This window comes from Phoenix dactylifera, unplaced genomic scaffold (genome assembly GCF_009389715.1).
Source record: "Phoenix dactylifera cultivar Barhee BC4 unplaced genomic scaffold, palm_55x_up_171113_PBpolish2nd_filt_p 000580F, whole genome shotgun sequence".
In the NCBI taxonomy this organism is placed as follows: domain Eukaryota; kingdom Viridiplantae; phylum Streptophyta; class Magnoliopsida; order Arecales; family Arecaceae; genus Phoenix; species Phoenix dactylifera.
Window position 1 is genome coordinate 222,972 of NW_024067981.1, and position 15,135 is coordinate 238,106.

Consider the following 15,135-nt stretch of genomic DNA (forward strand, 5'->3'; position numbering starts at 1 on the left):
TTCAACTACTGCTTTTAATCCAAATAAAACCATAATCTAATGTTATTTCTTGTCAATCTTTTTGATGTAATTATTTCTTTTCAATCGAATAACATATTTGGCAATCTGAAGTAAATTGAGTAATTTGACGTGGATGGTATCGGATGTGGCAAGCCTTAGCTAGTAAGGGCATATCAGAAAACTCATGAATCGATGCCAATAAAACATTGATGGCACATCCTGTCCATCTCTTAGCACGATAATTGTTTCTCATCATTGTATCATTTCAATACAACGTGCTATTAATTTGTTTCTTGAACGGTTCGTACATGGTGGAAGATTATCCCATCAACAGTGTTTCTGTTGGAACATATTTCTCATAATTGCATCCTTTCGTTGTAAGTACTATTGGTTTACTTCAATGGTTCATGGCCCGAAACTTCATTTCATAGGAATATAGATGGAATCGGGCTCAACCATTGGATAGCAAGTTTGTCAGTACTATAGTAGGCTGCAGGCTATACATCAATGATATTTAAGAGTTCGATGAGTTGGGGTATTTCCGACGATTCCTAAAATAATATGATGATTTTTGAGAATTATTTATTTTATAAAATAATTACAGGAGAAAATAAATTTTATTATATTTAATTGGTAGAAATATTATTTCAAAAAATGGCATTAGAAAACATTACTATGTTTGTTTGAAGGTAATTCTATATAGGAATATAACAAAATTTTTAACAATGCTTTTAAATAAACAATTCAACTAATAATATTTTTTTGTCGATCTATTTGTTGGCCATTTATAGCATTATATAAACAATATCAATATTGGCCATTTCAAATATTGAAATATATTTACAGGAGTTAATAAATATTTCTAAATTTATTATACATATATTTGAAAATATATTTTTTATTATAAATAAATTTTAGTATATTTTGGCATATAAATAAATATATTAATTATTAATAAATTCTATGTTAGATTTATTTTTTTATTTTTTTGGTAAAACGGTCGCTTACGTTAATTTGGCGTGAGTACAACCAACTGAGTCAAGATACAAAGCATAGCCTAAAGAAAGGAGTACAACATCAGCCCATGTCCATGAGACCTCTTGGAAGTGATGGGCAGCAAAGGAGGCCACCCAATAAGCCGCTCTGTTCGCCTCCTGGTGTACATGAGCAGTCTAAAAGAAGTCACAATCTTGCACCATCGACTGTATATTGCTAAGAAGAGGATGGTCGTCAACCTGTCACACAGCATCCTTAATCTAGTCGATCACCATAGCAGAGTTTCCTTCTAGGGTGATCTCAGTAGCCCCTAGAACAGTCCTTGCATAGGTGATGTCCTCCCATGTCGCCCTAAGCTCCGCTCCTATGACTGTCGTGCCATAGATGTGTTGCCCTCCAGCAGCAATCAGGTGGGAATTGTGATCTCGGATCACGAACCCCATCCCTCCTCTATCACCTCCTGCTAGCATACTACCGTCGAAGTTCACCTTGAGGTGACCTGGGGGTGGGGATTCCCAAGTGACAAGAATGACTCTGGGTGCTATGATAGTGATATGGGAACCCTAGGTGTCCCTAATCCTCCCAAGTGAATTCGCCCTGGTGGTGTCAATAATCATGGTCACATGACAGATAGCTCTGTCCACCACAGCTCGCTGGGGTGACCTCCTCCCCTCGAAGATGTAGGCATTCCTGTATAACCAAATATAATAAGCCAGGTAAGCACAGGTGACGCCCCACTCCACCGTCCCTTGCCTCCGCATGGATACCTATAGATGATGTAGTAAATCCTTCGTCGATCCCCAAACTTGTGGTAGAGATAGTGCTGCGCTCGTCTGCACCAGCGTCGCCCAAAGGCAGTAAAGAAAAGCATGGCTAATGATCTTCTTCTCGTCAGGGCAATCCTCACACATCAAAGTCGTCCTGACGTCCCTCTTAGTCATTACACTGTAGGTTAGAAAGCATCCCCAAGCCACCTTTCAGATGAATAAAGCCACTCGAGGATGGACGCACTGCCGCTAGATCCACCTGCCCTCTATTTATCGGGTAGTCTCCCTCCCCATCATTGCCTGCAGATCTCTAGCATGCACCCTCGTCCTCCTTGTCGGAGTCCATACCAGCCTGTCCACCCCATCTCCAGTCGAGATCAGAAGCTCCAAGACCCTCTCAACTGGCTGCTCCCCGAGGACGTCCCGAATTGGCACCTCATTCCAACTGCCCGTATCAGGAGTAATCAGCTCACTAACCCTACACCCCAACAATCTCGCCGAGTCCACCATCATCGGCATCCGCCCGAGTTGCTAATTATTTATTAGTATTTAATATTTATTAATAAATATTTTAATATATTAGTTAATATTAATATAAATATATGTGAGGATATTCTTATCAACAAATGATAATTTACTTTCACTCGATGGTCTAGTGAGGAAAAATTAATACCATCTCCCTGGCGGTATTTGTTTTATGTTCTCTTTTACAACAATAGGTATGAGATCCACTATTTAGTGTATCATCTCTCTCATCTGGTTTTTTTTATCAAACATGGTAGCTTGACATGAGATTTATTTTTCTATACAAAATTATCCCCAACCAAATGAGTTCTTAAAGAAAAAAAATAATTAAAAAATTAGTTATTGAGAAAATAAGATATATAATTTATACTATAGTTAGCGAGGAGGGAATTCATTGGACAACTCAAATTTGTAATACTGATCAAAAACCTTTTTTCGAAAAAATTGAAACAGTTTCTAGTTTAGATTTTTGGATAGAACAAAAAGACCAAGCGCTCGGTAGCTTCTCTCTCTCTCTTTTTTTTTTTGTACATCGGCGCCTCACACAAATTGGGTGTGAGTGCAGGCCATAAAGTCCAAGAGGAGGAAATACATCGAAGCCGACACCATGGCGTAAGTATCCCAAGCAAAGACCCCGAAGTGGTGCGCCGCAAAGAATGCCTCCTAGTCCGCCATACTATTAGCCTCTTGGAAGACATGGGTAGCCCGGTGAGAGGTACACTCTCCCAAGAGTCTGCGATGTCATGTATTAGTCGCAACCCGCCTATATCACAGCCCAACTCCTGGACCCACTCGATCACTATGGCTGAGTCCCTCTCCAGGATAATGTGATTCGTGCCTAGCACTCTCCTTGCATAGGAAACACCCTCTCATGCAGCCCGAACCTCGATGCCTAGCCACCAACAGTATTGTTCACGGCCGGAGCCAGTGTCGTGGGGCCCGTTTAGTGAGCGCACTCGATGCGGGCAATGCGCTCAGAGAGGCGATGCTGGTGGTAGGTGTGGTGGGGGTCGGAGGGGAACAGGAAGCTGAAGTGACTGCGTCCAAGGTTGGTGGCGAGGATTCCGGTCGGCGACGATGGTTACCATGGTTTTGATGGCGAGTCGATTTTCCAAGTTCGGGGGAACAAGGTTGCCATCATCGGAGGAAGAGGGTGGAACTGCGTGTTAGTCTAGTAATATGCTTAATAAAAAATTTAAATTACATAAAAAAATTAACAATTGTAATAAAATAGTAGTAAAAAAATATCTGGACTTTGAGGTGTGAGAGGCACGCCAAGAGACGCACCGTCCTAAAACCGTTGTTGCCTCCCCACGTGCTGGTATTGATGGTCAGCGATAGCTCTAAGATACAACTTGAACAGCTCACAATGGACCTAGTCTGCAATGCACGTATGTAGTAAGCAAGTTATCTAGTCTATATCGATTGCCCAAAATATAAAATAATATATGTAATTATATGAGAGAGAATGATGGTAGTGGGAGATTATGGGAGCAAGAAGAAGACGTAGTGTGTATTATATTTTTAGTGCAAGGAATGACTATACAGATCTTTTATAACCCAACCATAATGGTTGAATAGTTATGGCCTCATTAAAACTATAATGAGATATGATGGAAAGTTTGGAAACTTTCAAATGAATTTTGAAATACCTAGAGGTTATACCAATTCTTTTAAAACTTTATGGATTACAAATCTTTTCTATTAACATCTTTAAAACTTTAAAACTCATTCAAATTCCAACACTGTGCCTGCCCTATCGTGTTGTACGTGTGCTCGGAGAGGCCAGGGCATTCCTGCCTCATATGAAACTCAACCTTTAGGAATGTGAAACTGAAGGTCTCGATAGGGACTGGAAAATAATTTTTCTTAAAATATTTTGTGAAAATAGGAAGTCGACGACTTCGCCCGCTTTACGTTAAGCGTCCGACTCGGGCACCTTTATGCAAATACTTATAGAGTGGAGTCGGCAACGTATGGCCAATTTATTAATTTATTGAGATTTTTAATGGCCGGTTCGTCCGTAGACTGTGTCTTAACTTTTAGCCCCTGTGGACCGGTTTTGTAACATTCGGTCCACAGCGATATAAGCGCTTAAATTTCGGTCCATGGGAGACAAAAATTCCCTCCGTAGTCCCTATCTTTCCAATTCTCCCGAGTCCTCCATCTCCAGTCTCTCCGGCCCCGACTCCGTTCTCTCCGGCCTTCGTCGACTTGCTTGTCTCTCCAACTTGTCACGCGTCCTCCAACTCGCCAATTTCTTGGACCTACCCCGATGCGATTGCTTTTGGTTCTGATTTTGTTTCCCCCTATTTCTGGGCAAGGGAGAGGTATGCCTGTTGTGTTATGCTTTTGTTTCTTGGATACCACACTATCATTAGTCTCCTTCATTATTTTGATGATAATGGCTTGCCTTCACTTTAATATGAACGGAAATGAAAAATTTTGGTGGAGAGATATTCAATATGGCTGATATGCCTTTGATCCATTATGCATAAAAGCAAAAATTTCTAGATGAAATTATGTTTTGCCCAAACATGCATGATGTTGGACAATGTATCCAATCAAAACTTTATGTCCAAAAATTGAGCTTGTAAATTCTTTTTTTCTGAAAAGGGTTGACAATTTTAAGTAAGAAAAAGGAAAACAGATTTGAAGGGACTGTGATATAAGTCAGCTACCAACAATTTTATGGCTTTTGCAGCTAGTATCTACTACTATAGCTTCAAATAATGCCCATCTATTCAAAGTTTGTGTATTCAAAAAATTACTACCCAATTAATTTAAATGCACCTTCTCAATATCATTTCCCCACTCTCGATGGTCTTCATTTAGCTACCAATTTATTTTGTGTTTAAAGAGTTCGCAATGGTTGTAGGAGAGTTATACAGAGGATCAAGTATTAGCATGGGAAAGCCTAACCAGTTTCCTGCATGTTGTTGAGATTCCTGATGCATTCTTTATCATGCTGTATTACATTTATATATTGTACAGAAAATGCATTAAGAAAGTATATGAAAATATCATTTTAGCTAATATGCTATGTGACTGTGCATTCTTATAACATTCAACAAAAGAAAAGCATATAAAGATTGCTTCAATGTCATATAAGGAAAGAAATTTCAAAGACATGCATCAGCCTATAAAGTGTTATAATCAAAGTCCAGTGCAAAGCTGAAAGTTGAAGGTGCTTATGTTGATGGGAACCTCTAACATGAAGAACAAATATTTTAAGACATTCAACTGACTATGTGCATTACTACTTTTTAAATTTCAGTTCTTTGGGACTAGCAAAGGAAAACAAGAGCTTAAATGGTTTCGTTGTATCTAGGTCCTGTTTTATTTTTTCCAAGTGAACTTTTTTGTTACATGAATTTGATATGATATGTAGAAATAGAATGAGATCTATAGGTTTATTAACACTGCGTTATTTCTACTTACTATATAGATTCATAAACACTGCTTTTAAATCTTTGCAAGGTTGTTGCTAATAGTTTTGTCTGAATGTGATCTATGATACAGATGCATACTGGATCGAGATGGAAGGGATAAGAAAGAGCTACGTGAAAACCAAAAAAGGAAAGAATGCTTCAAGCTTGAGGAGAAGCAAAGCAGCTTCTGTTGGTTATAAGAATATGGTCATCGGAAGGTGCTACTTCAGCCACTCCGTGGTGCTCATAGTCACCCTCGTTGAGTCCATATCTTAGGAGCAAAAGCAAAGGGTGGCTGGCACTCCATTTGGATATCTGCTTCTGTATAACAAGTAGAATAGGTCACTCTTAGGTGCTTTGCTCTCCTTCAGGGATGATAAAGAGGAGGCTTTTTAGTTTGGTAAGGTGCTGGTGCCTTTTGTGGGGACTGATTTTGCCCTCATCCTTGGTTTTGAGGGCCATAGGTAATAAGGTCGAACTACAAAGGGAGGAAAAGTTTCAGTCCAACCTCATCACCCAATATTTTGATTGACCAAAAAAGGCTATTAGGGATGCAGTATAGAATAAACTAAAAAGCCTTATTGGAAAGTATGGGCAGCAAGATTTAGAGGATTTTACAAAATTATAGGTTGTGTATATTTTTGTGACTATCCTCTTCCCAACCATGCACTACTATATTCCTAAGGCATTATATGTATATCAACTTTGACCGCTTAGGATCATATGGTTGGGATCCCGTGGAACCATGAAACTCCTCCATGGAGGGTGAGCACACATCTCAAATGAACCATGGAACCAGAGAAACATCTTCGTATCGGACCATATGGAGAGATATTCGAGTGTGCCGTCGAGTCGGTACCCAAAAAGGGCCAAACTTAGATAGGGAATATACCATGGGAACCAAAAAAATCTAAGCCGAAATTCCACCATACAGGATGAGCACGTATCACAAATTGTATCAGAGAAATATCTCCCTATCAAACCATACTGAGGGATATTTGAGCATGTTGGTGGACCAATGCCTGAGAGAGCTAATTTTAGATAGGTGCACTGTGGAAACTAGTCCAATCTAAGCCGAAACTCCAGAGTGGAGGATGAACACGTATCGCAAATATAGAATCAAGCTAACTGGGCCTAACCTGGACCAAAGTCGGCAGGCCTAGTGGCCGGCATGACACCTCGGTTGACCGCTGCCACCCAAAATCCCCTTCCTCCTCTCTTTAGATCCCGGTTGCCTGCCTCCCCTGTTCTGAGTGCCATTTCCTCTCTTCTAGCCGAGAATGCCGAAAATCGCCACTGCCGGCCGAAGTCCACCGCCTCCACCCCTCGTCGGTGAGTTCCCCACCCCCGTCACCATCTCCTTGGGCTGTGAGGGCTGCCACCATGGCAGCTAGTGGCGCTGCCCCTCTTGCTTACTTTCTAACTTTTTGGCTGAGCACGGTCATTCCCTTCGACCATCGCCGCGTGCTCTCCGTTGCCGCCACCGCTTCCGGCTACCATTCGCCGGATCTCGACCACGGCAGTCACCATGAACCACCCTCTCATCCTTCCCCTGATTACCAAGAAAAGAAGAAAGAAGAAAGAAAGAAAAGAGGAGAGAGAAAATCCATCCCTCTCTTCCTCTCTCTCTCATTTCTTCTCTCTTCTCTTTCTAATCTCCCCAATAAGAGAGGTTCCATCCTTGGTTCGTCCTTTCTCTCTCTACTTGATTTGTAGATTTTAGGCCGATTTACCCAGTTAGGACTTGAAGCTTGCCCAGGTCTATTTCGAGTTGCTTAGAGCTTTTTAATTTGTATTTAGATTTTTAAATAGTGAATAACAAGTAATCTTCTTAAACGATTTTGATAGGTGCAACGGATTTGCACAACTGAACCTAGCGATCTTTGGGCGAACAGACGTAAGTGACCTGGCACAAACCTTACTAATTTTTGAATTATTGGTCAATTTAATTTATATGGACTATAAAAAATATAAACTATATTGATATGATTGGCTTTGCAATGGGATCGAGTATATGATTGTTTTTACTATTCATATTTTTATAGCATTGTCTCATGGATGAATGATTTCCAAATTATGAAAAAGTGCATAACCCTATGAAGATGATACATATAGGGTCTAATGATAAATTATGAACTTTTATGAAAATAGCGGATTGATGAAAAATAATTTCATGATAGTTTTATTATTATAGATTATTTATGGATCACGAACTTTGTAAAGATATTTAGTAATTTATTCATGTATGATTTAAGAAAATATATTTTTAAAAAATATGAAATATTTTATGAGCTCTCAGATTCCTATGACCGCCTCTAAAAATGGAGGCCAATCGATACCTTGAAGCTAGCATCCAACGAAAATGGCCCTCTGCCAACGGGTTAAAGTTGGTAATGAATACAAACTATGATATTTTGTCGATTACGAAAATGACCTTATCACGGGTTATAATGACCGTAGCGCGAAAAATATGTGAGCACTATTTTAATTAAAAGTATGGACTAATGAAAAATATTTGACAATCACAAATATTTTAAGTTGCACTTTCGTCTTTACGAACTTGCATAATTTGTGCATAAATGATTGGTTGCTATGACACAGTTTGTTATTATGATTATGAAATATTTTATTTTACAGTATAAATTTACTTTTCAAACGATGCATTGAATCATGTAAAGAAATATATGCTTGATCTGGTAAGATGGTGCATGGTTACTTACTGATCCGCAAAGCTCATTTATCCCTTTATGTTTTTTTTTTTTTTGATAATTAAGATTTCTAGGAGTAGGAAGGAATATGAATGAAGGATGAAAGAATAAAGCTGGAAACATAGATGCAAGCTATCAATAAATATAGCTATGACTATAAAGTTTGAGTTATGCAGTCTTGAATATTCAAATATTGGATTTAGATGCTCTATACTCGCCTCTTTTTAATTAGCAAATGGAATTAGACTAAATTTATTATTCTATAAATTTTTATAAAGAATATTTTTGATTGTGGGCTTCGCATTATTGTGGGCAATACCCTACGGTAGCACAGCCATGTCATGCTCCGAATTGGGGCATGACAGCAAATGACCTATGGAGCTGGAGAAATATCTTCGTATCGGACCATAAGGGGAGATATTTGAGTGTGCTAGTGGATCGATGCCCGAGAGGGCTGATCTCAGGTGAGGCAATGCACTGTGGAAACTAGTCCAATCTAAGCCGAAACTCCACCATGGAGGACGAGCACATATTGCAAATGAAGTGAAGAGCTGGAGAAACATCTCAATATTAGAGCATACAGGGAGATATTCGAGCATGCCCGTGGACCACATGTTGATGATCATTCTTCACAAATACCAAATCCCTATAATTTATGATGCAAAAGTTACAAATTATGTTACGAAGGGTTTCTACATCCTTAAATTTCTGACCGACACCCTCTATGGAGCTCTTCTAAGCATCCAAAGTGTTTCTTCGACTTGGTTCCTCTTCAATTGTAGCTCTTGTTTCTTTGACAACTCGACGAAAATCACTTTAGCTGCCGAAGGAGGTAAAACGATACGAGCTACTCTTTGGAGTATTTTTGCAATGGCATGCATGCACAATATTTTGGGATGGACCACTATCCTTGCAACATAAAAAGATAATTTTTTTAATATTTTAGCAAACAGTTTGCACTTAAAATAGATTGCATATATGTAGATCATAATTAGTACATATAGGAAGCCACTAGATATGCACAATAAGACTAATTAAAAAGCAAAATACCAAAAAAAAGGAGTACCAATAATTTATGTATTACCTCATGTCGATTACGACATTAGTGCCTTCAGTCACGCTTGCAGAATGACCGACAACCATCTCAATTATCTTAGTATTTAACTTGACATGTATTTCATGCATATTCCTAATATCTTTATTGACCATGAGTGTAACAAGCAGTAATTTTTTGGAATATAGAATTTTACATCCATGGTTGCAGAAGATAGATGGTTCCATCTCTGTACTATTGCATTGTAAATATGATTGAGAGTTGTATCTTGTGAGATGAAAATGATGTGAGCTTCACTGCCTTAAGAGGACATAACTATGAAAACCGGGCTGCTTATGTTCTTCGAAGCCGTGACTGTTTGAATGCTAGATGAGACTCTTTGAAGTTTTGAAGAGACGGGATTGATTTTTTCGATTTCTCTTTCTGAAGGGGGAAGAGTTGATAAAAAGAGATTCTACAGCTTTTCTTTAACAAGATGAAAAGAGAATGATGAAAGAGTGGGGAGGACTCTTCTTTAGGAACCTTTTTTAGGGGATTGATAGAATAAGCAGAGGAATTTTTCTGAGGGCTTCTTTCAGGGAAGGAGATAGCCAAATGGGGGGATTTGGGCATGCGTAGGCATGCGTAATTAAGGAAAGCTTGGATGATGTGCTCCTGTAGGGATTCACGGGCTCATATCGTTCCTTAATGGTGCAGTCTTGTGGGGATTCGTGGGCTGGGTATCGTTTCTTAACGGACCGCCTGGTGCATACCATGGGGGTGTTGTTGGGATTTTCAAATTTACAATGTTGTGTTAGAGATCGGAAATTACATCATGAAATACCTTGTGGGCTGAAAATAGAAGTCCCAGTCAATAGTGAGTTTTTGTTACACTAGTCCACAGGGACTGCAACATAAATAGTGCTAAATTATTAATATAAAGCTTGTCTTTTCAGCTCTCTCCCAAATTCTCCATTCCTTGGATTGACATGTCCCTTCTCTCTTCTTGATCATCCATGAGCTTCAGAGGCAAATGAAGTGCCATCTATAGGCAAATGAGATATAACTGCTTAATGAGGTGCCATCCTGACACTGAGGCATACTTACAGAGTAAAACTTTTGAGTGCGTGCTGGAAATAACACATTCTTTCGTCGGTATATTGCTTGAGATAATGATTATGATGACTTATAATGATTAGCCATTTCAGTTAATCTTTTTGTCCTCCTGTCTGAAGATATATAACAATGCATCGAACATCAGTTTGCGATAATTATGCATAAGCATGGTAAGTACTCCTTTGAAGTGTTTTTATCTTAGTTGTGTATCAAACAGATGCTATGTGTATGTTTTGAGAATTCACTGGTCACCCACATCAATGCTGCCATCAGATATCAGTATCCATGTGGACTAAACAGCAGTTTTGGATCATGAAAAGACAGTAGTTTTGGTTGAATTACTAAAAATGCCTACATGTTTGTGTCACTGAAAATTGAAGTCCACCCTAGCTAGAATAGATCTGACCACTCTGAGTTGCTTGTATTCGAACAAATTAATGTTAAGTTTGCATTTGCATCCAGCTGATTTGGGGTATGTTCTTAAAGGACAAAAAAAAAATTCTTGGTTTGCGTTTTTTCAGTTTCAACAAGGGAGATTTTATGCAGCTACTTTACTACAAACAATTAATTAATGTGAACCAGAGACTGTCATTCAAATCATGAAGTTTTACTCGAACACTAACATTCCCAGGATGATGAGGATGAGAATGAAGAGGAAGATGGTGGATTGAGTAAACCTGAGAAGGAGTTGAATAAACTGCTTGAACGAGCTGCTGGACTAAATGAATCAGATGGTGGTGATGATGATGTAAATGAAGTTTACCCAATAAGAATTCTGCATATTTTTGATGACTTGGCCTTTTTGCTTTGTATACATTGCATATTCGAGAGTCCGGTTGCAATGCACCATGATCTTATCCTAGAACCAATCCTATAATTGTATTCTCTAGGTATCTATATGTTTAGCAATTTTAAAAACCTAGGCTTGCATGCTTTTCTGATTTAGTTGTAATTTTGATTGCTCAGTGGCTGCAAGGTATTTACAATAAGTTCATTTGTTTAATTATGCTATGAAGATGCAACATTCTGAATGTCATTGAACTGTCATCTTCTCCCAGATATTGCATTTGTAACTGATTTTGGTGCTCTCTCTTTGGCCCATCTAGGAGGATGAGATTGGCATGCCACCTCTGCTTGCTCCAAAATAAAAGGATACACCTAAGGATGAACCAACAGACAGCAACCCTGAAAAGCAGTACCACCTTCTAGATCTGCGCGGGGCATGCCAGCTATGTCCAAATTATCAAAAGACATAGAGGAAATCTAGAGGTGATGATGTGAAGTTGCTAATGGTGCACCTGCAAAGAAAGTCAAGAAGGATCATGTCCGTGTTTCTTATTTGAAGTTTAGATCTTTTAGTTTGTGATCTTTAGTTTACATGAGGCTCATTGCATTGCTATATGCCCTGTTTGCTTGACTAAGAAGTCATGCTTTCTTTGGTTTAGGACTCAAAATCATCAGTTGTTAAGGATGAACCTTTAACCTGTTGTGCCTCCCAAAGCATCCGGTTCAACATCTGGTAGAATTGGACCAGCATCTTCTGCGGCTGCAGTTACAGAGGAGGAGATTAGGACTGTTTTTAAGTGGCTCCTGTGACCATGCAGGTCTTATTTGTTATATGCAAGGCCAGACTGAAATCCTAGAAGGTTTGTTGTTTGCATATCTTCCTTTTTTTTTCGGTCAACACCAAGTAATTGGGACAAGGCTTGATGATTGATGATTGCATTATTGGTTGTCTTGCTTCATATTCTTAAGAGTTTGCTATACTGCACATCTTTTGTACATATTCTTTTCAAGTCTTTTAAGTGTGGCTGTAATCTTTGAGGATCAAACACAGCACCTTACTCTTAAAATGACTGACATAACCTGATATCTTGGCTAATTTATTAAATCTTGTACTGATATTATGCTACATAGAAATTGATATTAACTATGATAGCTAGAGCCACTATTTCATATGTTCTGTTTTGGCGAGTACCCGATGCTACACCGATTGGTATTTTCAATGCGATCCTGGCCAGGATAAAAGCCATGGTAGCTTGATGATAGGCCTTGCTTGATTTCTGGACCAGGTTTTTTGGTTGCTTGAGCTAGGCATGATAGCCACTCTTCCCTGAGCTTGGTTGGAAATTTGTAACTCCATCCCAGGCATGGCCATTGGCACCATATCATCCTTTGATATCCAGACCATCTACACATGGAGCAACAAATTTGTTACAACCATTGGCTGGTATTGACGGTGTGTCAGCGACAGTGTCATTCACATCATCTGATACAAACACATGGTCGAATAAGTTGGAAGCTGACCGAGCTATTATTCTGCCATGCTCGGATGAACAGTAGCTCTTTCTGTTTCTCAGGTCAATTAAGATTGTTGTGGCAGTGGGAAAATATTGATCATTTTAGTTTTAGAAATAGCACTGCCCTACTTGGCCTTCTGCTGTTATAGACTTCACAAATGAGTTGGGAATAATTTGTATTTACTGAGACGGCCTATATATCATTTCTTTTTTTCTTCGAATGCACATACTATTTAATAATATCATATCAACTTAACAATATTGAGTTCAAAGCCTTTCAGACTCAGCAGGTTGGCCTCTATATGGGAGAGATCCTGGCTTCAAAAATGGGTGGTGTTATCCCATCTGTATTTCTCAAAAAAAAAAAAGAAAAAGAAGGGGGGGGACACTATTTAGATTTAGTTGATTATTCGATCCATAAGTTTTGGTGCTCGGTATTTTCATTAAAAATCAATTGTTTTGTAGTGCCACATGCAATCTAACTTACTGCTGTTTTTCTTTTTCTTTCCTCATTTTTCAATTTGCAGCCTTTTGTGGCAATTTTGTTTCCTCATAGCTGGATGTGTCTATTGCTGCAGGACAAGTCATTTTGCGGATATTCTAAGGAGAATATCAGAAACGCAGAAGGGTCACAACTGTGTTGCGCCGAGAGAGAAATGAATCAAATATTACCTGTACAATTTTTATCCGTGTTGATCTTTTGAATTGTGGTAAGTATTGAGAGGGATAACATCAGGATTGCCCAACTTTCTTCATGAAGAAATTTTGTTTAATTGTTTATTAATGCAGATTTCCACTTGATCATTTCCTTTTTATTCATAAACCCATCGTGTGCATTCACTTTGAATGAGTAGTTTTAAGTTGTTTTAAAATCATGTCTTTACTTTAGGGTATCAAATTCACATAAGGGAAACTTAAATGAGCTCAACAGTCAGAGTCAAAGGTGAAACAGTGACTCCAGCCTTGCTCAAAGCCTTTGGAAGCGCATGAAATAGATAAAAGCCTTGCTCATTTTTCGATTTGCAGCCTTGGTAGCAATTTGAGCCAGAGGGCTGGCCTGTCAGCCACAGCATGAGCAACATCATCTATCTTCTCCTTCTGCGCTGTTAAAGCTATCTGCCCACCCGCCTGTGCCTGAGGCAGCACTTCAGCATGCAGTTTGAGACCATTCTTGCAGTTGTTTGGATTGCTGAATGCCGATGGGGTTGCGAAGATCACAAGACTCGAATTCCTCCCTACTTTGCAACTCAGTGATGCTTTTTTCAGCCAATTAGCTTCACAATTAGCTTAGAAGCCCATCTTTTTATGGATATCGGTCACACAGTTCCTCACCACCACCATTATTTATCTCTAGATGTACCTTTCATCTCCAATCTTAAGAATTCGTGAAAAAACTGCAATACTAAACATTGTGCATATTGATCATATACCTGTACGTACTACACAACCATACATTAGTTTCCAGAATAAAACTGTAGTCGTAGAGCTTTTAAAGTTCTGATGTAACTATAGAATGAAAACAAAGTAGCATGCAAAACTCGTTGAAACAAGATAGCATGCGTACAAGAAACCACCACGACAGGTAAACGATTAAAAAGATGCATCTCCGGAAATAGACATGCCTTCATTCCTTTCCCACTACGGCGCTCTCCACCGAATCATCTTGGCAGTAGATTATATGTATGTCAGCTTCCTCCGGCAATCTAAAGCTTACTCTTTTCCCTTGCCTACTTTGGCTTCTACTCAGAGGAACCAATCTCTCTCCCTGGGCCACTTCTCCATGCATCACTCCGTCAATGGAAAAACTCTCCCTTGGTGTGGGGGAAAGACGCCCATAGTTACCCATCTTTGAAGTCAGTGGACAAACCTTTGGAGATTGTCTCCGATGTTGCACTCCACTGGCATTCGAGTAATTGGACTCGAAGCTAGGGGAGGAGAGGAACCACTCCTCCAGTGTTGGCTTCGTCTCCTTTCCTATATTCTCTCGATGGTCCATTTCTTTCTCCTGCTTCGCTATACTAAAGCACCTTGGCTTCAATAATTCCAAGAACGAGTTCCTCCCATGCACTGAAGTATCCTCATCATCAGTGTCGTCATGGTTTGCCAGTGGTGCAGCATTCGATTTCCTGTAATTGCAAAGGTTTGCCAGTGGAGATTGTCTCCAATGTTGCACTCCACTGGCATTCGAGTCATCTGACTCGAAGCTAGAGGGGGAGAGGAACCACTCCCCCAGTGTTGGCTGCTTCTCCTTTCCTATAT

General features: G+C 39.4%; 1 long non-coding RNA gene across 2 annotated transcripts; it reads left to right on the forward strand.

Moving 5' to 3' along the window:
* The first annotated feature begins 4,400 nt into the window (after nucleotides 1-4,400).
* LOC103713616 lies at nucleotides 4,401-14,436 on the forward strand. 2 transcript variants are annotated; one of them, XR_003386883.2, is made up of 7 exons: nucleotides 4,402-4,618; nucleotides 5,811-7,051; nucleotides 7,568-7,616; nucleotides 11,683-11,900; nucleotides 12,022-12,222; nucleotides 13,455-13,586; nucleotides 13,766-14,436. It is a non-coding gene; the product is annotated as an uncharacterized LOC103713616 (long non-coding RNA). The 2 variants fall into 2 exon arrangements; XR_605087.3 differs by lacking the exon at nucleotides 13,766-14,436 and having other exon boundaries at nucleotides 4,401-4,618; nucleotides 13,455-13,698.
* Nucleotides 14,437-15,135: the final 699 nt, after the last annotated feature.